The 20601-nt window shown below is 48.6% G+C and overlaps 1 protein-coding gene across 7 annotated transcripts in view; it reads left to right on the top strand.

Annotated features, from left to right (window-relative positions):
• Positions 1 to 20601, top strand: part of PAK3 (p21 (RAC1) activated kinase 3) — a 248423-nt gene that overhangs the window by 128298 nt on the left and 99524 nt on the right. For 5 of the 7 annotated variants that reach the window (XR_007124783.1, XR_007124782.1, XM_047716047.1 and 2 more), the window contains exons 1-3: positions 431 to 655; positions 1766 to 1875; positions 7182 to 7329. The exons of 1 other annotated variant lie outside the window; for it this stretch is intronic. The gene's annotated coding sequence lies outside the window, so the exon portion shown is untranslated. Of the gene's footprint in view, positions 1 to 430; positions 656 to 1765; positions 1876 to 7181; positions 7330 to 20601 lie in introns of those variants that run through there. One more of the 7 variants, XM_047716044.1, reaches the window with a different exon arrangement.

The raw sequence follows: 20601 nt of genomic DNA, 5'->3' as shown, positions 1-20601 counted from the left end.
GGCCTGACAGGTGGTGTCCCAAATCCAAACCATTTCCCCCAGTAAAGAGTGCCAGTGTAGCTGGACGGATTTCCTCCCCTGGAAATTTATCTGAAATTCCAGTCTGCCCAAGGGAGGCCAGTTAATGAAGATCCATGAAATGCCCCCGCCTCTCCAGGTGCGCCTCTCTCTTGATGGCCCCACCTCTGTCTAGACAACCCTGACAGTGTAGAAGTTTCCATCTCCTTTTCCTTTCCCTCTCTCTGTTCCCTCCCCTTCAGTTTTTTCCCCCCTCCCAGGCGCTTCCTGCCTGGAAACAAAAGATTGGTCCCCAGCAGCCCACTCAGGGCGATTTTAGTTTTCTGCTCACCCTCTGATTGGCCCGCGTGCGGTGCAGAGCCCGGGTGACGTCATAGCCGACAGGAGCTAGGGAGCGGTTGCCGAGCCGGGCTCTGCCGCGGGCGGGCAGCTGTCGGCAGCGCACCGTCTGGGGGCTCGCGCGGGGGGCTGCGGCTTTTCCCGGCCCGGAGCAGGTGTGCGAGGCCGGGAGGAGAGCCGGGGAGAGCGGGCCGGGCCCGGGGCTGCGGCTGCGGCTGCGGCCCCCCCCAGCCCCGCCAGCCCAAGCGCTCGGAGGTAGAGAGGAAAGGTCTGGACAGGGTGGCTGGACCAGTGGCAGGTAAATCCCGCGACTCACGGCGCCCGGCTCGCTCAGGGAAGGGTGTGGCGCTGCTGGGCAGATTTTCTGCCTTTCCGGGCCTCCCCCCCCTACCCGCTCCTGTTCTCACGGCGCCCCAGCTTCGGGTCCCCTTCGTGGCGCCCCCGGAGCCGGGAGACCCGGCACGCAGTTCTCTGGCTCGCGCTGGGCGGACGCGGACGAGTGGGTGTGTCAGGGCCACTCTCGGAGGGCCTGGACCCCGGTGCACTGGGGCAAGCCCTAGGCTCGCCAACTGGGGCCTGGGCCGCTGGAGGCCAAAGCCGCCCCCAAAGCAACGTCAGCCCCTTAGTCCTACAGTATCTTCCCGCCCCCTCCCCCAGCCACAGAAGCGACGGCAGTCCCCCCCCCCCCACGCCAAAAAAAAAAAAAAAAAAAAAAAAAACCACCAAGGGGAGGAGGTGTGGCCGTGGACGGGACAAGTCCGGGGTAGGGGGAAGAGCCCAACCTGAGCAAACAGAAAAAGTGACGATTTTCTTCTATGGGGCGCCCTTTTATTTTTCTTTACCCTCCTCCCCTTATTTGGTCAGGGGAGGGTAATGACAGGACTACTCATTTCTTGTCATATGGAGGTTGGAATGATGCAGTACTATCCCTAAAAAGCCTGGGGCCCCTCTGTTGGCCTTTGTCTTGGCCGAGGAGAGAGGGCAGGGGTCACTAGGGGTCATTAGGTCCACGGCCCCCCTACCCTCTCCTCAGCCTTTCCCTCAGTTTGTGAACTGGCTCTGGCGAGATGACTGCCACACTTTGGGGTGGATTGAACATTTTAGATTCTTGCTCTGGCAGGTTTTCCTTCCCTGGGTGGTGGTTGAGGGTCGGGGTGTGAGGGCGGTGCCAGCAGGGAGAGAGCCAAAGGCCCCACTTGATTTTTTGGTCCCACCTTCCAGAATCCAGTGGCAGACTCTGGACTTGAGGGTTCTAGGCTGTGGTCTGTAGAAGCAGAGGAGAGAAGGGTGAGTGGCTTGGCTTGGGGAAGCATGAAAGGGGGTGGTTGCAGTGTTATTATTTTTTTTAATGGCTTTCAGCAGGGAAGCCTTTAGCCATGTTAGTCTTGCTCCCCCCATGGTTTTGCAGACTCAAATCCAGGCCAACTGTATGGCTGTCTGAGGTGTTGGAACAGAAGGAAGTCCATTCCCGTTGGTGACAACACTGTGGCCCTGTTCTGGGATGACCGAGGTATAAAGGTCAGTGTGGTTTTCACCGGGCCATTTGCAAAATTGTACTTGGGCAGGTCTGTGATTTGGTACTTGAGGCCTCTAACCAGGGGCACCTTTGGGTAAAGGGGCTTAATCTGGTAATGGATGACTAAGAGGCCAGGGCTTAGAGGGAGAGTTGTGTCAGCCTCCGTTTCTGGATACAAATGTCATACTTCCCTCCTCCATGAAAAAGGCAAAATGAGAAGAGATGGGCATGAATGCTGGGTAAAAGCCAGCAGCTGAGAATCTTGAGGCCAGAGGGACAGTGCAGTGTCAAAGAGTGGACTCTCCAAGCCTCCAGGCAGGCAAGTGGGCCTTGTAGGAGAGACTGAACAGGAAACGGAAGGGTCATTTGTAATACAGATGCAGGAAGAGGGGCCACAACACCCCAAAGGCTCCGACCATTGCTGCAGGTTACAGGTTGTCTGGTTAGAGGCCGAACTGGCCTACTAAGCAAACAAGCATGCTGAGGTCTTTGGGGGAGAAGGTGGTAGACGTGACAAGCAAGAAAAATGAGGAATAACTGAGTGGGGGAGATGAGGGGTGCCGCCCCCATCAGAGACTCTGCTATTGTGAGGTCAGAGACGAAGCTACTGTGAGGTCAAAGAGAGTGGCCAAGGCAAAAGAAATCAGGGCTAGAAGTCTAGATGCAGGTAAGCTCAGATGGAGCAGGTAGGAACAAAGCCATAGAGAGATAGAATAAGAAGAAAGCGATGGTCTTTTTTTTTTTTTTATAAACGTATAATGTATTTTTATCCCCAGGGGTACAGGTCTGTGAATCACCAGGTTTACATACTTCACAGCACTCACCATAGCACATACCCTCCCCAATGTCCATAAGAAAGTGATGGTTTTAACCAGGAGCCCTAAGGCCCCGATTTTCCTGGTGAGATGGAGAAATGGTGGTTGTCCAGGCATGTGTGGCTCAGCCCAGACTTAGGGGAACAATTTCTTGATATTTAGGGACTCAATAGCATTTCCATCCATGTAACCTGCCTTCAGGAGCTAGTAGCTTTGGTCATAGGAAGGAGAAGAAACTCCATGAACAGCAGACTCCACAATGGCTCTTTCCTCCTGGGTAAGGAGAAGGAAGAGCAGGGGGCAGGCTCCCAAAGGGGATTGCAGGGGGAGCTTCATATCCCCCCAAGATAGGTAGGTTGACTGTTTTTTACAACGGGAGGGCCAGGGCCGGGTCTGGGATCCCTACTGCAGGCACGGGTGTCTGCCCGAGCTCCAAAAATGCCCTTCTTCCCCGGGGCCCATGGGACTCTGTGTAGGCGAGGAATGGTGAAAACTCCTGTCCTAGAAGGTAAGTGCCGCTGTTGAGGCTTCTGGGGCTCCCTGTTGTCCCCCAAGCTCCCCACCTGCCAGAGGCTAGGCGGTTCCCTCTGCAAGGCCTTGGGGTGGACTTCCCTGCCAACTCCACACTCTGCAGCTTCTCCAGCAGGGGGCAGGAAAGGACGTGCAGCAGCGGGCAGGGCCAGAGTCCTCCATTTCCAGTGTGAAACTGGAACCTTGGGATCAAGTAATAGCCATACGTTTAAAATCTGATTGAGGGTTACCAGAGAACCAAAGGAACCCCTGGAGTCTGGTGGTCTATTTCCATTCCCTCCTGAAATGTGTCACTTCCTCCTGTGCCCCAGGACCTTGGAAGGCATTTGCGTTTACATACAGCTCAATGATTACCCTGGACACTAATGCACACAGCCTCACCCAGAGTTTAATTGGAAATGTTAATGAGTACAATGGATCCATGTCTGATTTGCACATTCGGTCAATTATCTGCAGGTTGGGGCAATCTGTGCTACACCCATGGGACGTGGTGAGGGCAAAATGGCATAGCTATCCGCTGGGTCTGAGGGTGGGAAACAAAATGGGGGAGGTGGACCTGGAAGACTGGAAAGAGAGGAACAATTCACTGGTGGGGAATGGGGACCATTCCTAAGGTGTGGTCACAGCAGAGCCTGGGCGGGAGATCACTGAGACAGAATAAGAATAGGACCATCTTGGAGCCCACACAGCAGGGAGGGAGGACAGGGTTTTGCCCTGAGCTGGCAAGATGCTGGATTTGGAGAAGGAAGGTGTTTTAGAGACTAGAGGACACGGAGCTGGGGTGGAACCAACCCTGGAAGCCAGGACTGGGGTGTTGTGGTCTGCTTCTGCCCCTCTCCGAGCCTTAGTCTCCTTGTCTTTTGAATGATGGGATTGGATTTGGTGGTTTCTGAGATGGTCATGACATTTTAGGAAGTGGGTCCATTTGTTCTTGGTCATGAAGCAGATCTACCAATAGGACAACATCCCCCGCCCCCCCCCCCCCCCAATTACCCTTTTAAATCACACTTTTTGGTATGCCCTCCGATTTGGGGGAAAACAGTACAAAACAAACCCCCAGCCACTACATACATTTCATCTCTTTGAGCAGCATTGTTTTATTTTTATTTCATGTGAATGGGAAACAGGAGGGAGAAGAGAAGCCAAGTGGAGAATCTGCTAGAGACCCTAAAACCAAGCTCCTGAGAAGCTCTGTGGGGATTTTATACAAATCTTACGTAGTTGGGTGGAGGCTGATAGGCAGTCGTGGCGCCAACTCCCTAACTCAGCCTCAGAACTGAAGGGCCTGGGATGAGGGTGAAGGAAGGCCTGCTTGGGGTGTCTATCCTTCTCCTTTCTCCCTCATCTCTGTCTGAGCCAGGTGGACTTTCTGGAATTCTGCACCCTCAAGACGCTACCCCTAACTGCCGGCACAATTGCGCCCTCTAGTGACCACAGCGGGGACACCTTTGCAGAACTCCTGCATGGCTGCATCCCATGGCCCAGCTCCCTTTGCCAGTGCTAATCCCTTGTGCAGCTGTTAACTCCCTGTGGAGAAGGTCTCCAGTGCTTCCAGGTGGCCTGAAGGAGAAACTGAGGCAGCTGCAATTCCCTGCAGGCCCTTCTATATGGAAGGGACTGGGGGTTGAGCAAGAGTGCCATCTCCCTAGCGCTTAGTTTCCTCCTTTGGGCCTGAAAAAGGTTCCAGAACTCCTTTCCCTGCTGTCTTTAGTGCTGGGCTGGGCACCTGGCACGGGAAGATCCTGTAGTAGAGAGAATGGTTGGCCACAGCTTCCCCCGCACCCACGTCCACACCCCCCCGCAACAACAAAGTGGCCACCTAGTCCCCAGACAGAGGTACTGGTAGGAAGCCAGAATGCAGCAAAGCTAGGGTGCTGGTAGGCAGAAAATGGGTACAGTGAACCCTACCCCCAGCTTCCAGGAAGAGGCTAAGTCCCAGGTGCAGACCCAGGACAGTATAAACACACAACAGGACACAGACACAGAATATGGCAGAGCCACGTGATACGGAGTAAGGATTAGATACATGTCACACACATCCAAGGCATGGACCATGCAGGGCAGATGTACAGCACATACACCGTGCAGTACAGACACTGTATCCATACACTTGCTATAAACAGGACTGCACCCCCTGACGTGATACAGACGTGACACCCACAAAATAGCATAGATAAGACAAGGCATACACCTGACCAAGTACAGGTACCCAGATACCATGGGGGTACAAGAAGCAGCACAGATACACCCCCTCAATGTGTACTCACACACGGAATACATCTCCACACTCCCAACAAAACACCCCCCCACCCAGGACAGGAGAGAGGAGTGTGCCCTCCAGGTGGAGCGCTGTGTCCTGCCAGGCACCACGCGCTGGTTCCGGCGGTGCAACTGGTGTATTTGAAGCGGGCTGCTGTGCAGTTCATCAGAGGCTGAGGCAAGGTGGAGGCAGGCCTGCGGAAAGCTCTCATAATCTCACACAGGAACCCAGAGGTGCTCAGTTGGTCCAGGCTGGGGCCTCTACTGCCCCCCCACCCGGATCTCACCCTCCAGCGCTGTTCCCCACCCCCATGAGTGCTTGCTGCCATCCCTCACCCGGGGCTCAGGGGGACTTTTTGTGGCCGTCCTTCTTGAACCCCCTTCCAGTCTTGCCCCTCTCTGGAGCTTTCGCAGCCATCACTCACATACCCCCACCCCGCTCCATTGAAGGATGAGCTCACACAGCCAGGGAGGGAGTGGGTGCACACCACTTAGTGGCCCAGTGGGTGGGATCTGGAAAGGCAGCTGGGAGTATGTGAGTGGGAAGCACTCAGAGAATGCCAGGGCCCCTGAGGGACGCACGGGCTGCTGGGCCCTGGAGTCTCACCAGGAGCAAGTGGCAGACCTGGGGTATGGCTTGGTCTTCTTGTTCATCAAGGGGAAGTTGGGAATCCTGGGGCTTTTCATGGCTCCCCAAAGGTTCAGTTTTACTAGCTCCACCTTTAGCTGCCCCTGCATCTGTGTCTTTGGATTCAGACCTGGTGCATTCCAGCATCTGCTGACGTGTGCTAGCCTGGGTCCTTTGCTTTGATGGGATTTCACATATAGGTGCTGCTTTTCTTAGAGGACAGACACATGGAGCAAAGGTGGGGGCAGGGTAGGAAGGATTGCAGAGGGAATATCCATCACCTTGAGTGGCTCAAGCGATTGTGGGGCAAGGTGGAAAAGAGAGGGGTTAAAGATCTTGCCTCCACGGTTGGACATGGAAACCTCTGGGGGGAAGATAGGGTAAATAGTCACCCTGAAAAACCCCAGGATATATTCTCCCTAAGAAATCTGAGATAGACTGTCGAGGACCTCCCCGTAGTGGAGATTGGGGCGGGGGAGGCCAGAAGGAGGTTCCAGTTAGGATCAGAGGCTGAGGCCTTCAGCGCTGCGAGATGATAGCAAATTAGGGACCCTCCGAGTGCTTCTCCCCACCACCCAGTGAAGGAGGTTGCTGAGAAGGGAAGGAGGTGGGGACCTGTAAGTGAAACAGAAAGCATTGCTAGGTCTTCGGGAAGCTTAGGTGTCCCCAGAGCCAACGTGCATTTGCCATGATCTCTCAGTTTTCTGTCCCACGCTGGGCTGGACCACCACCTGCGAATATGTGGCTCTTTCCCATCTGTTCCATGCGATCTAGTCATCCTGACTCTTGTCCAGGGCGGCTGAGCAGGTCTTCTCCACGAGCTTTCAGGCAGAGCCAGAGTGAGTGGCAAGGTGACAGCAGTTCTCGACCTGAAACTCCCGGTTCATCGCCCTTTCTGGACTCTGACCTCACAAAGCCCTTTTTATGTTTCTCCCCTCTCCGATTCGCTGCCTCCTCGAGTGGTTTTCTGAAATCCACCATAGCGCGTGTGTGTGAGGTTTGGGGGGGTTGGCTGAGGGAGTAGTAGCGGGTGTAGCAAGAGGTTCCTGCACCCCCACGATGCTTCTCTTGGCAGGTTACCCCCAAGAAAGAACAGCTGAGTCCTTGCATCTTGTGGCAGCTGGCGTGCCCAGCACTGAGTCTGTGGGAGCTGAAGGCAGCCTGGCCCCTTCTCATGGGCAGTGCCTACCTGTGCTGAGGTCCTGCAGCCGTGGCAATAAGAGGTGAGTAATGGGTTCCAGAGCAGGGAGTCAGGGATCTCCAAATCCAGGTGAAGGCCACCTTTCCACCAGAGCTCTCAGTATTAAAGACCCTGGCTGGGCCTTATGAGCCAGGCCTTGGAGCACAGCCCCTTCTTTCTGGGGGACTGTGGCCCATATAGTTGCTCTTGGTCTCTCAGTTTGCTCCATCTCTAATACGGGGATGATAGCCATGACCTACATCATGGTGTGAGTAGGACAAGCAACCAAACGGTCATGGCAAAAACCTTTGCAGTTGTCAGGCTCCACGTAAGAACTTCCATGTAACCACTGACATGCTTCCCTTCAAGCTGGCATTTCCTTCCCTCATGCTTTCTGGATGTCAAAGTGGCATTTCAGCCACATGTCACTGACTGACCAATCAGTCCCTGAAATTTCTCCTCCTCTACAACCTTCATTTGACCTTCCTATTCAAGATGTACCCCCACCCCATCTATCCCAGCTTCCAGGCCTCATGGGCCGAAACCTTCCAGAACCTTCCCTCTACCTTCTCAACCAAACAGGGAGCACTCCCCCTCAACACAGCTCCAACAACACTTGAGCCCATAGTATACCGCATAGCCCTTGCTTCTCTTCAGCCTTCGATCATTCTTGCACGATTTCTAGAGTATTCATCTTGGCAGGTAAACTAGACCATAAATTAGGGGTAGGGACCCGATTTCACAAGTCTCCGTCTCTCTCCCGAGTGCCCAAAATTCCCCAGCAGCATTTCGATTTGGGCCCCTCTCTTCCTCTCCACTTCTTTCAGGTTCCATGGCCACGTCCTTCTTTCCCCTCAGGCAGCCAATAGGGCTTCTGCTGTCAGCTACCCCTCTAGTCTTCTGTTGCCATCTGCTGCCGTCCAGCTACCAGTTTGTATCTTACATGCCTCCCTCTCTTTGTCTGCACTTCTGTCTATTTGTCAGTTATCCTGGCACTTCTCATAACATCCAAGTCAAAAGTAAGCAACCAATCGAACTTGAAAGAAAAAGCAAGAACAACAACAAACAAACAAAACAACACTCCCCCCCCCCCCAAAAAAAAAAAACCCACAACAGAAACAAAGAGAAAACAAACAAGGAATACACAGTGTAGTTCCTCTTCCCACGGAGCTCGCCCTGGGCCCGACTGGACAAAGGAAAAGAAGTGCCGCTCAGTGGCAGGTGTTTCAGTGGTGCCTCTTGGTGAAGGGAAAGCTCCAGAGGTTTGGCCGGATCTTGAGGGTGTGAAATTACAGCCCTGCTGATACTGATGTATTCAGCATCCTAGAGATGCTACGGTAGGGGATCCTCTACAGACCTTGAGCGACAGAAGGTAGCTAGAACTCACTCAAGTTAGAAGTGAGCCCAGGGGTCTCTCCTGGGTGTTCTGTGACAGTTCCAATAATAACGTGTATTTATTGTCTACGGTTGCCAGCACTGGGGTGGGCATTTTTCTTGCACGAGACTGTTTGATCCCACAGTAACTCTGCAAGGTAGGTATCTTATTCCTACTAGTTACTGCTTTTGTTTCTGATTATAAAAGTGAGACTAGCTCGAGGTAGGTACTACAATCATGGTTTTGCCCACCAGGAGACCGGGGTTGAGAGGGGCTAAGTAATGTGCTGTATATAACTGGACAGGTGCTGTGGCTTTGGGAGGAAAGATGCTTCCTCGAGAGTTTCTCAGCATCCCAAGTGCTTCAGTGCGCGCACGCACACACACACACACGCACACTCGGGAGCACACTTGTGTACTCTCGGACCTTCACATAATCCTTATCCCTGTTTCGCTCACACTTTTCCCACTGGACACATTCATGGTGACAGTCACATCCACCCCCTCATCCTCCACGTATTTACAAACATGTTGCATGAGGGCCCACACTCACACGGCCAAACACTGCCATGTAAATTTTTGTATTCATGTTTTTGTAGTGGCACACACTCCACACTTGCCATACGGCCCAGCCTCACGTTCTTACCCACTCACAACTTTACCTCTTCTTACATGCTCACACACTCACAGTACACCTTCTAACCTATATCCACACTGACAGTAGAATCACATTTGACCCTCAAATTCCTCCGTGCTCACACACAGTCTACACGCAGACCCACACCAACTTTCCTTTGTCCGCTTCTTATATAACCATAATTACCCTCGATTTTATACATTCTAACACATTTGCATGGTCACGGTTTCCTGCTCACAGTAAAACAATGACACAGCTCATAACTCCTCGCAGGGACACACGCACATGCATGCACGTTCCCACCATAAATACACTCTCACCCATTTCAGCTGTTATACCATCTTACAGTCTTACCCTCAGTATTACATGCTCTGGGGCTACTACTTGGCACGGACACAACCTCGCCACCTCCGTCACATTCACACAAAATCACGCTTCCACATGGAAACACACTCATTTTGACACCCATTCACATTCATTTGCTCACCTTCATGCTGAGACTTGATCATGCTGTTCACCAAACTCACAGGCATGCACCCTCAGATACAGGCACACACACTTCCACTTTCTTTGACACACATCACCCTGCCCTCATACTCATAGTCCTCACAAAGATGCATTCACACTGACACACACCAACACATCCATCCACTCCCTCGCATTCAGTACTCATGCTAATTCATGTCAACATACAGTCACACTTATGGCACACCCCTGCCTCGATACTGATGTTTGCACATTTTCATGGTCTTCCATACTCTCATGTTCGCAGCCATGCACACTGAATTCTACACCATCACACTCTGTCACGCTCATGTGCTTTCACGTGTACACCCTCTCCCACTACCATTTCCGCATCACACACATTCACACCAGCAAGTTCCCCACAAGATCACATTCTTGCCCATTCTCACTCTTGTCCTCTCATACTGGCATACCCTCACACTGCCACACACATTCCCTCCAGTACACATGTGGGGACCTGCACAGTCAGCGAACTGCATTTACGCTGGCACACCCGCTCCAACCCACACAATCTACACGGTTACCCTCAATTCCTATAAATGTGTTTGCGCACTCACACACGGACTGCTGGTGATGCTGTGGATGGCCACGCAGATTCACACTCACTCGGACTCTCAGTCCCCCTACAGCATTCCCCCTGAGGTGGATATACTTGCTCACATTGGCCCACATATCCACACAGTCACTGAAGCATAAATGCATCGCCTCTAGCTCAGCGAACTCGCCTGAACGGTCACAGGCTCTTCTGGCGACTCTCACGCGGATGCATTGATGCTGACACCTACTCACATGGACATGGACTTATACCCCCTCCTTGGAATGATCTCACTCACCCACATCTGCAACTCACACATGGTTTACAGTGACCCCACCCTCAGGCACACGCCCCACATCCCCAAACATACACATGGCCCTATATGGATATTGCCACAGCCATGTACTTTTTCACTGACACAGACACCGTCACACACCCCACTGTGGGGAGTTCATAGTCACAGTTGTCACTTTTTTTTAATCCTCCCCCACTGCTTGCAACTAGTGCTCTCCTCACCCCTGCTGGAAGGTTTTTCAGCAACCTGTGGCTGACGGAAAAGTATTGGTCTCAGCCAGGTCACCCATGGGACCAGATATTTCCAGAGCAGAAAGGAGTACAATTTATGTCTAGGATTAAAAAGAGAAAGCTCAAACCCACAGATCAACTCTTACGTCCTTTCGCCATAATTTTATTTTACGTAAGTCATCCCTAATAGATCGTAGCTGGTCTACCCAAAAGGGGTTGGGGTTTAGATGGTTTATTTTCTGGAAGTTTACGGCCTAACTTGCGACTTCCTTTCTTTCCCAAGGGTTGGGGGGCAAGGTAATGCATGTGTTTCTTTATGCACTCACACTGGTTCCCTAGGCAAAAGTGTAGGTCTCTGATTTTATGTTTCTGATCTGGAATTCTCTACTGTTTCCGGTAGGCACTTCTAACCTAGCAAGGTCTACTTTTCCCCTGTTAGCCCTGGAACATGGTATTCAAGTTTCTGTATGTGCACACATAGACCCCACTGGAATTTCAACAGCTGCTACTGACAAGTTAACAGAGGAAATTTCTCAGTAGGCGTGGATAAAGGCAAGCTGAAGAAACTTCCTTGTGTTCCAGACAGACTGTAGATTTCCCTGCAAGAGGGTAAAAAGAAGTGCAAATCCCAGGAGTGAACCAACCAGTAAATCGGGGGGCATGGTGCCAGAATCCTGTGCCATCCCAATTCCTGATGAGAGATTTAGAAACATGAAAGCACCTTCTAGGGGCCTCCTTAATTTGTGGCTTCCCCTACTGGAATCTCTCTGGAGGAAAGATGAGGGCAAACTAGGCCCAAGCTGCCCTTTGATAATGGACTCTAGCACCATGGGGAAAAGCCTGTACTCTGAAATACCACACATTACCCTCTACGCCTGCGATTAGACTGAGGCCTTCTTGGAAAGCAGAGACCACATCATCTAACTTATTTTGGATTCCCACGGTCTAGTGTGATGCCAGGTCCAGAGCAGCTACTTGTGAAACTCCAGTAAGAAACTGAAAGACGTGGGTGGACAGCAATGTGTCAGGACAGATCCAATGCCTGTCTTCCTCAATCCCAGAATTCCAATGACATTACCCAGTGTAGATTGAGGATGTCCTAGGGGCCCTATCAAGTGCTAGACCCAGAAAGAGATTCAGATGGAGGAAAGAAACATATCTGGCCCTTGAGGTACCATCATTCCAGTGGGAAAGATAATCGCACCATGCAACAGTAGCACAAGTTAATAGTCTTGAAGCTTGGGATTGGGGCATTCTTTATCAGCCAGTGGTCTTCAGGCTCCCAAGGCCTCGAGAGCGCATGGGTGGTTGGGAACAGCAGCCAGGATGTGGGGTAGTCATTTCCCAAAGCAAACCTCTTTGTAGACCTCTTGCCTAGCCCCAAGATGTGCCATCTTTCCAGAAGATGGTGTAGCAGAGCCCTTTGTCAACTGTGCCTAAGGTAGAGGAAGGAAAGTGAGCTATAGACCTCAATGGAAATTTTATACTGAGTTAAAATTTAGCCACCACCTCCTCCAAGAGATGGCTTTAGAGAAATAGCCTGGCAAGTTTACATTTGACCATTTCTGTGGATATGCTGAGAGTCACCAAAAGCAATTTATGTAATTTTACAGGACTGGGTGAATTTTAGGAAGGAAAAAAAATGCACCTGCCTGAATTCACTTGGATGCTTTGTGAAGTGCTAAGTGAACCAACCCATCCCCACGCATTTATATGATATTTTATACTTTCCAAAACAGTTAATAACCCATTCATCCATTACAATAGAGAAATTAGGAACACCAGCTCTAGAGTCCAAACACAGGCACTTGAATCCCAGTTTGGCTGCTTCCTAGCTGCAGAACCTGGTTTGAGTCAATTACTCATCCCTCTTAAAGCTCAATTTCCTCATCTGTAAAATGGGAGGGACACTAATATCTTCTCCCTCACTGAGTTGTAATGAGGATGGAATGAGCCAGTGTACGTAAGCATGTAGCCCACTGTCCAGCCAACAGTCTGTGCTCAACAAATGGTAGACCTTCTTACCCTTACCACAGCCCTCTGAGGTGGGTGCCTTCAGAGGGACAGAACCCGAAGACAGCAGAGAAAGAAGATGGTTCTTTGCAGCCAACAAGCTGATTTTCACAGGATTGGTTGCATGCTTTCTTTACATTTCTGCTTACCATAAGCTAGGAGGCAGTGCTCAACCCCACCTAAGAAGCTGAGGGAAAAACAGAACTAACCTATGGAGAATTGCCCCCATTCCTGGGTCCTTCTGGGACATGCTTCTCTGGACATTGAAACAATGTTTCTTGTTCATGTACCTGTCCCCTCTAGTCCTACAACTTTTCCCTTGAAAGCAGGAAGTCCCCAGTGATGTCACCTTCATTTGCTGGTGTAGAACCTTCGAAGAGGAGAACAGGAGAGGCAGACTCCCGATCCTGGGGGAGACAGAAGTTTGGTATCTAACTATAGACACCCCTCTGCCCTTGATTCTAATGTTGAAATGTCTGTTTTGTGGGTAGAGGGTCTGCCCATTTCCTGGCTCTGGTCCTAAGTGGCACAGTGGAGAAACAGTTCACTGTGAGGCCCTCAGGACATCCGTGTTCACGCAAAGGCTATGAGTAACTGAGAACACATTATGTCCCATGGAACTGTTGTGTGGCTGAGGAAGCAGATAGCAAAGCATGGGCTTTGGAGCCCCACAGACATAGGGTTGTGGTCTTACTCTCCCACTCTATGTTCTTAGCTCGTGATTTGATGTCTCTGGAGGTCCATTTCATCTGTAAAATGGAAATAATAATACCTAATATAGTTACACAAGTGGCATCAACTTGGGCAGGAGTGAGTAACATGAGATCCCGATGCTGGTGATTTTGTTTATGGCTCGTGAAAGCTAAGGTCATAATCATAAGCATCTTCTCTGGGTAGAATATCTAGAATTGCTTCCACATATTTCCCACATTTGGATTCTTTGATTCTCACAACCTCTTGGCAATGTAGTCCCCTTTTGTACATGAGGAAACAGGTTCAAAAGGGTCACGGATGTATCCAAGGTCATGAATCTCATTAGCAGCAGTACTAGACTGAGGTGGGACCCAGACACACTGAACACTTGTATCTTGGCTTGGCAGTGCCTTTCGGGACTACATTGAACAAATAAGAGCTGTTTGAACTGAGCATAATCCTTCTTGTGGAAAAAGAAAATTGAATACTAGCCACGATTCATTTGCTTGCCCCACCATATTGTATTTCTCTTTGTATCCTGTGCAATGTCTGATACAGTGCTGGAGTGCAACAAATACGATCTCATAAGAGTGTGCTTTGCAACAAGGCTGAGCGATAAGTGGCCACTGTGATATTCTTTACCAAAAGGAAGGTCTTTCTCCAGGCATGCTATGTGGTTTTGTTCAGGCTGCTCAAGTAACACCAGATGTCCAGAGTGTGGAATTCCTTAAAGCATTTTGAAGCACATCCACAGACCCCTGGTGCCACATGGCTGTTTTTCTTGACATGAAAGTGACATGACATCAGCTTTAGTCAACTCTAGGGAAAGGATGGAAGGACGCAAAGTGGAGCGTTTTTTTTTTTTTTTTTACCTCTGTGTGGCTGTTTTTCTTTTTCTTTTCTCTTGTGTGTATGTGTGTATGTGCCTGCCTCATACCCATACTCAAAGTGAAGTACTCTTCTCTTGGTTTCCAGGACATCTAGCAAGTTCCTCCACTTCTTTAACCACATTCCTCAGGGGTCTCTGGTTCCTTTTCCTCTTCTAGCCCCTAGATGTTGGTGTTCCCCAATGGTCTTTTCTTCTCTCTTACTCTGTACACTTACCTGGGCAGTTGTGTACCTCCTCCCATGCTGATGGTCTTCAGATTCATATCTACAGTGCACATGTCCATCTCTCTTGAACCATTTCATTATGCCAGATCCACATGTTAGAGCAGCTGTTACATTTGTATTTATTGTCTCTAATCTCGGTGTCTCTGTTGAGAGGGCTAGATAGCTGGAAAGATAATTTTTTCCCACCACATGTGAACTAATGTTTCCTCCTGCTTTTTTATGACTTGCTATGTGGTTTTCTACCTCTCGAAGTCAAGATGCTTAGATATTTGTTGTGCCTCCCATTAGATAGTCCTAGTTTAATTTTTGCAGAGATATATACCTTGTCCCTGTGCGTATGCTCTTTTCTTTGTATTTTGGCTTTTATAAAAGTTACACATTTGAGGTCCATTTGTGGGTACTTACTAGTCTTTGTAGAATTTTTATGTTAGTAGAGTCTATATAAAAGTTGAAAGGTATTTTCTCTAAAAGTCATAAATACTGTTAAATTGGCTAAAATCATTAGAACAGTTTGTCCTTATTGTTCTTATGGGAATACAGTGATTATTAGTGCTTTAATGACTGCTGACATGAGAGGCTTCCAACATAATCTATAGTTTTTCCTCCCACCATTCTAAGCTAGTCATTTACTCTTGTTTGAAAAGACCCCGAGAAACAGATAAAACCCAAACAAAACAGAAACTGAGACACAGTTCTATTTGGAATCCTCAACAGAAACTAAAGGTTAAACCAGGGACCTAATACATAGCACAGTGACTCTAGTTAATCATATTTTTTTAAAGATTTTTATTTATTTATTTATTTATTTATTTATTTATTTATTTGACAGAGAGAGATCACAAGCAGACGGAGAGGCAGGCAGAGAGAGAGAGAGAGGGAAGCAGGCTTCTTGCTGAGCAGAGAGCCCGATGTGGGACTCGATCCCAGGACCCTGAGATCATGACCTGAGCCGAAGGCAGCGGCTTAACCCACTGAGCCACCCAGGCGCCCAATCATATTATATTTTGTACTTGAAATTTGCTGAGTGTAGATCTTGCATGTTCTCACCACACCAAAAAAAAAAAAAAAGTAACTGTGTAAGGTGATGGCTGTATCACTTAAGTTGAATTGTAACCACTTCATGGTGTATACATATCTCAGATCTTCACATGGTATACCTTAAGCATATACAATTCTTATTTGTTAATTATACCCCCAGTAAAGCTGGAAAAAAACCAAAGACTTAAAAAAAAAAAAAAGAATTTGGCCTCCCACATTGTTTTGGGCCTTTTGGGATAGAACTGTATTTCTTTCTTTTTTTTTTTTAAGATTTAATTTATTTATTTGACAGAGAAAGAGATAGCAAGAACAGGGAACACCAGCCCGGAGAGTGGGAAAGGGAGAAGCAAGCTTCTTGCAGAGCAGGGAGCCTGAGTTGGGGCTCGATCCCAGGACCCTGGGATCATGTCCTGAGCCGAAGGCAGCGGCTTAACCCACTGAGCCACCCAGGCGCCCAATCATATTATATTTTGTACTTAAAATTTGCTGAGTGTAGATCTTGCATGTTCTCACCACACCAAAAAAAAAAAAAAAGTAACTGTGTAAGGTGATGGCTGTATCACTTAAGTTGAATTGTAACCACTTCATGGTGTATACATATCTCAGATCTTCACATGGTATACCTTAAGCATATACAATTCTTATTTGTTAATTATACCCCCAGTAAAGCTGGAAAAAAACCAAAGACTTAAAAAAAAAAAAAAAGAATTTGGCCTCCCACATTGTTTTGGGCCTTTTGGGATAGAACTGTATTTCTTTCTTTTTTTTTTTTTAAGATTTAATTTATTTATTTGACAGAGAAAGAGATAGCAAGAACAGGGAACACCAGCCCGGAGAGTGGGAAAGGGAGAAGCAAGCTTCTTGCAGAGCAGGGAGCCTGAGTTGGGGCTCGATCCCAGGACCCTAGGATCATGTCCTGAGCCGAAGGCAGAGGCTTAACAACTGAGCCACTCAGGAGCCCCTAGAACTATATTTCCATTCACGATCCTGGCACCAGTTAATCCCACCAGGCCTAACATCCCTGCTATCTTTGGCCAGTGTCCAAAACAGAGACCCCTCTTGAAACATCCTCCCTGCTGTCTTTCCAATCCCCTGGTTCCTGTGCTTGCTTTCTCCCCCGGCTCACCTGTTCAGTACTGTTTCTTCCAAATTATTTCCATGTTGTTACCTGGAATATTCCACCCTATGGCAGAAAAATTAACTGAGTCTTCAGCGTTGGACATCTGCCACTTTGTCACCCAAGTAAATATTCTGAAGTTCACAGTTAGTCGTGCCATCCCATGTCTTGAGGCCTCTTCACCTAGACAGGAAGAGGCCAAACCCCAGAAAAAGGGCATACAAGACCTGTCTTCATTTGGTCTCTACTGGTGTTATTTTTTCTATCCCTCTTCTTTACTGTGGTCCAGCCAAGTTGCCGGTAGCTCCTCTAGTACACTACATTATTTCTAATCTTCTCTGGGCCCTACCTAACACATCACTTTCCTTGTGCCAAGACATATCCTCGCCATGGTGTGGTAAGTTGTTCTGTTGAATTCAGCTCAAGTGTACTTCCTTTACAAAAGAAAGGACTCTGACTCTGAAAAGGACCCTGACTCTGACCTTCAGTAGCAACCTGTTGACATCCTTGTACTCACTACAAGGATGGCCAGCATTCATGGCCATCACTGATTACACTTTAATTCTCTTCAAGGGCAGACTGTACCTTATTCACAGCTTGCCTAGAACCTAGAGCACTCCTACTCATCGTTCAATACCCTGCTCCAGTGCTATGTCCTCTCACCCCTCTTGGGACATAACATCCTCCCTGCTGTGTCCCTCCAAAGCTTCTTATGCTGAGGGTCTCATTGCCCTGTATTTCCTGCTGTGTATGTCTGTCATCCTCACTAGACTGTGAGCTCTTTGGAGCTAGGGACTGCCCTTCATCTCTCTTTGTATGCCCTCTGTACCTGACCCAGCACCCGGGGCCTCCGGGTGTTGGTGGCATGGGAATGAAAGGCAAGTCAATGATGTTCTTTGGAACAATATGCAGTACTCCTGTTATGTAAAGATGGATGTATGGTTATTGGCCCTGATTTCTCATCAAGTAAGAGGGCAGTCAGAGAGTCTTACCCTCTTGTGAATTGTTGCGGTCCCTCTTTTTTTTTTTTTTTTAGCACCCTTCATTCCGCAATGCACATGCTCTGACTTGTTTTGTAGTTGTAGTTGTACTTTTATTTGTATTTTTATGCAACCAGAGATGAAACCCACTTCTCAAATCTATAATCTCCTTTCCAGTGCCTAGTATGTCACTTGGCACATAAGCTTAAGTCAGTATTTGTTGTTTGAGTGCGTGGATGCAGGCACAGATGGGTTACTTAAGAGGCATATTCTTAGAGTTACTGTTGGACACCTCAGAGGGCAGTAGGTTTCTGTATCAGTCTCAGGATTCTTTGAACCAAGAGTCAACCAGAAATCAACAGGAAGAACCCATGCAGTTGGTTTCTTTCTCTAGAAAAAGCAAAGTCAGACTGACGGAAGATCTTTTCTTGTCCTCTCTTTACACACCTGTATAACCTGCAACCCCTCATTCTCTAGCAGGGCAGAAGAGGATAGGGTATGCCGAGGCAACCTGCAAAAGGCCAGAAGCAGCTGGTAGTTGGCTTACGTGACTGTAGGGGCAGGCAGCGTATTAGGCTCAGTCTTAAAGCAGAAAGAGCACTCTGAGATGGACATTGTCTGATGCAGAGTTATAACCCAGAGTTAGATAATTTATTATGAACACCGGCTTTCCTCTCCTTGTTCCTACCCAAGTTTTTGTCAGGCCATGTGCCGGGCCACAGTCCAGGCTCCATGGGAGGAATTTAGAACCTGCCGATGGATTCCCACTCAGGCCTGCTGACTCCAGCTCCTGGCACCAAACTCTGCTTCTGTTTTATCTGCAGTTCCCTTGCCGGGTACCAAGTCTTCCCTTGAGGTGAGGTCCAGGCCCTGTGATCTCAACCCAGGGGCTTCCTAGGGCTACAGAAAGTCTTACAGGGATGTCTTTCTGTCCTGTGTGTGTGTGTGTGAGAGAGAGAGAGAGAGAAAGAGTACTGGGGAAGCAAAGCTGACTGTGTGCTGGAGGGCAGATCTGCTCCCGCACGAACCAGTGGTGAGCCATGTCTTCTGTAAGCAGAGAGTGGCAGCTCTCCCCAGTCAGTGCAGTAAGGTATAGCAAGGGGAACAGACCACTTGGTAGCTCCAACACCTTGCAAATGAAGAACTTGTGTAAGCTGGGAAAACCAGCACTCTCCGTTGTGAGGTCATTCATCAGATCAGGCTTTTGTATTCGCAAAGGATTTCTCTGAGTGGGGTATGATCTTTTCATAGACCCTGGGCCAGTTTGATGAGGACCAAAACCTTGTCTTTGGTTGGGGGTGGAGAGCGGGGATTCCAGCCACCAAAGCTCTGGCCAACTGAATCATAGTCTCCTACCATCTGTGAAGTGAATAGATGGAAAGTAGGTGTTGTCACACCCCATTCTTCCTTTAGTATTGGAGGGAAGCATTTTTTTTTAAGTAGATAGTATTTCCTCTTCTTTAACCATAGTCCCCAAATAAGATGTTGAGATACACGCACAGCTCTCTTCAAATGTGGGCACAGAAACTTAGGTCAAGGGCAGAAGCTTGAAAAAGAGTGGCTACATTTTATGCCAGCTCATCTTCTTTGACCTCCAGTTCTGAGAAGATGCCATTCATTCATTTGTTCATTCATTTGGATGAAATATGAGCTTTGCAAATCCATCCAAATTCCTGCTTTAGAAATGCTTTAGAAATGATACGAAGGTCTCCGTCGACCCCATGCATCTCCCCTCTTCCAACCTGCAGCTGCCACCTTCTTGCAGAAAACTGATTTGGGGACAGAGTAACTGAGAACAGAGCAAGGACCTAGGATGATGAGCTGCAGGACACGGGTTGGGAAACAACACCCAGGCATCTGCTTGGTGTACCAAAAGCCTTAGCAAATTCGGGAATTGAATTTTTAGACCCGAATTTGAGGAAATTTGTGGTTTTTTTCACTGGAGTGGATCAGGAAGGGTGTAATTATCACCCATGCATAGTAACAGAGAGCAGCTAAAACTCCAGAGACTCAAGATGTTGGCTTACCATATCCTGTTCACTGGGGCTGTCCGTCTGCATCTAATTTTTCCCATCTGAATGCCTCCAAGGATACCACAGTCTGTTTTGAGAATTAGGAAATGTTTTATTGCTAAGCTTTGCTTCCCTTTTCCTTTTCCCACACATTTCTTTGAGGTATCTGAGTATTCACCTTGGGTGGTGGTGGTGGTGGTTGTTTTTAATGCTTAAGAAATCATCTACCTCTGTTCTTTATGCATCTTTTCTCTTCTCAAAAGCATCAGTGTTGGAAATGTAAAAGCTGAAACCCGTAATAATGCATCAGTTTGCAAATATAAATACACATCAGATGATCATTAGCATTTTCTTGGCATTAGCTCATGGCAGCATACACAATGAATATTAAATGTGTGGTGCTGCATACATTTAGAAGCTTGAGAAGTAGTTCCAATAAGGACTATTGGTTCTACATAATACATGCAGTATATGAGGTCTGGATGCCGGGGTCTACCTATTGATTTCCTCATTTGCAGCCTGTCTTTGAAATTTGCAACTATAATAGGTCGGCTTATTGGATTTAATTAATGTCAAGTTCCTGCCGCAAACAATGGAAGTCACTCATTAAAGACGTTAGCAGAGAACAGGACTACGGCAGAACTGACCTCATTTGCCTGTGTGGATGAGAGCGAACACGAATGTATTCTGTGTGACTGTGGCTGTATGTATGTCAGTAGCAAGCTATCGTCCACAGGATCTAAGATTGAAACC

This window comes from Lutra lutra, chromosome X (genome assembly GCF_902655055.1).
Source record: "Lutra lutra chromosome X, mLutLut1.2, whole genome shotgun sequence".
Taxonomy (NCBI): Eukaryota; Metazoa; Chordata; class Mammalia; order Carnivora; family Mustelidae; genus Lutra; species Lutra lutra.
This window is presented reverse-complemented; position numbering and strand designations above follow the sequence as displayed.